We start from the raw sequence: 1,774 nt of genomic DNA, 5'->3' as shown, positions 1-1,774 counted from the left end.
TAATAATATGTATATTAATATATGTATGTATGTATGTATGTATATGTATGTATGTATATATATATATTTATATATGTATGTATATATGTATGTATATATGTATATGTGGTAAGTAGCCTGCTTACCAACCACATGGTTCCGGGTTCAGTCCCACTGCGTGGCACCTTGGGCAAGTGTCTTCTACTATAGCCTCGGGCCGACCAAAGCCCTGTGAGTGGATTTGGTAGACGGAAACTGAAAGAAGTCCGTCGTATATATGTATATATATGTATATGTATGTATATGTTTACGTGTTTGTCCCCCCAACATCGCTTGACAACCGATGCTGGTGTGTTTATGTCCTCGTAACTTAGCGGTTCAGCAAAATAGACCGATAGAATAAGTACTAGGCATCCAAAGAATAAGTCCTGGGGTCGATTAGCTCGACTAAAGGTGGTGCTCCAGCATGGCCGCAGTCAAATGACTGAGAAAGAGAGAAAGAGAGGGTAATGAGAAATATTAGAAATTTCCATTACCAGTGGCCTAGCGTGTAAAAATTTACTCCATAGAGTATATATTATTCATATAAATACAGTGTACATATAAACGCATAAGAGGCATCCATCATAGGAGTTCGATTTTTGTAGTGGGCGGATAGCACGGGGGACAAGTCTTGGATGGATTTTAAAATTGATGCCAACATCATTTGTGCAATATTGATGGAATATTTTCCACATAGCACAAATGATGTAGCGCTCCTGGCGGCGTTGGAGAGAATTAAGATTGAGTTTTTATTAGTCGACCCGAATAGTCAAATGCCTCTCGTACCGTCTATCTTTCTTGTTATTGACCTCTGGAGTGCTTCCACTTCCATAATGTGTTGCTTCGTGTGGGGAGACCACAGTAGGCAGCAGGGCGCGTAAAATATTTGAGGACAGATTTATGTTTATAAAAAAAAAAACATATATAATAACAGATAATAACTTTGTGTATCAAAAAATGCTATGAGGATAAAAATAAACCTTTTCAATAAAAATAAACCTTTTCAATAAAGCCACCTTCAGCTTCAGCAACTGCTTCTATATGAGATCCAAATCATCTACATACTAGAATCAGGTGGGCCTGGTTCATTTTGGACATTACTCTGACTATGGCAGCTTTCAAAGAATCTTTGGTGTTATGGGCGTGTTCATTGACCTTTCTCTCAACAACGCTCCACATGTAATAGTCCAATGGATTGAGATTTGGGGAATTAGGAAGCCAAATGTTAGGGGTTGTGTGATCATGAAAATTTTCAACCATCCATTCCTGTGTTACTAGAGTCGTGTGTGATAATGCAGAGTCTTACTGAAACACATATGGCCTTTCATTGCATACACTGTCTATCCAGGGCTTAACAATTATTTCCAGAACCTCAATATAGGCGGCAGAGTTAACTCTAAAGCCTTGCGGAAAGAAGTAAGGAGGCATCACATGTCCTTCATTGCTGACAACACCTAAAACCATGACAGTTGCATGAAATTTTGTATGCCTAACGCTTGGAGCTTCAAAAAGGTCTGCACATAACCATCTGTCATTTCTTCTGTTAACTTTTTGATCTTGGTCGAAATTGCACGAATATGAGCAGTGAAGAGAGTAAGTGTCATCCCAATAGTTTTAGGGGCACTGTAATCTTTAACAACCAAATTTTAGAAATATATCGGAGAAATTAGAATTGACAGTGCTTTATTTTCTACTGAACCCGAAAGGCTTTATGGCAAAGTTGTCCTCTGCGAGATTTGAAACCAGAACACAA

The sequence above is a fragment of the Octopus bimaculoides genome, chromosome 27 (assembly GCF_001194135.2).
Source record: "Octopus bimaculoides isolate UCB-OBI-ISO-001 chromosome 27, ASM119413v2, whole genome shotgun sequence".
In the NCBI taxonomy this organism is placed as follows: Eukaryota; Metazoa; Mollusca; class Cephalopoda; order Octopoda; family Octopodidae; genus Octopus; species Octopus bimaculoides.
This window is presented reverse-complemented; position numbering follows the sequence as displayed.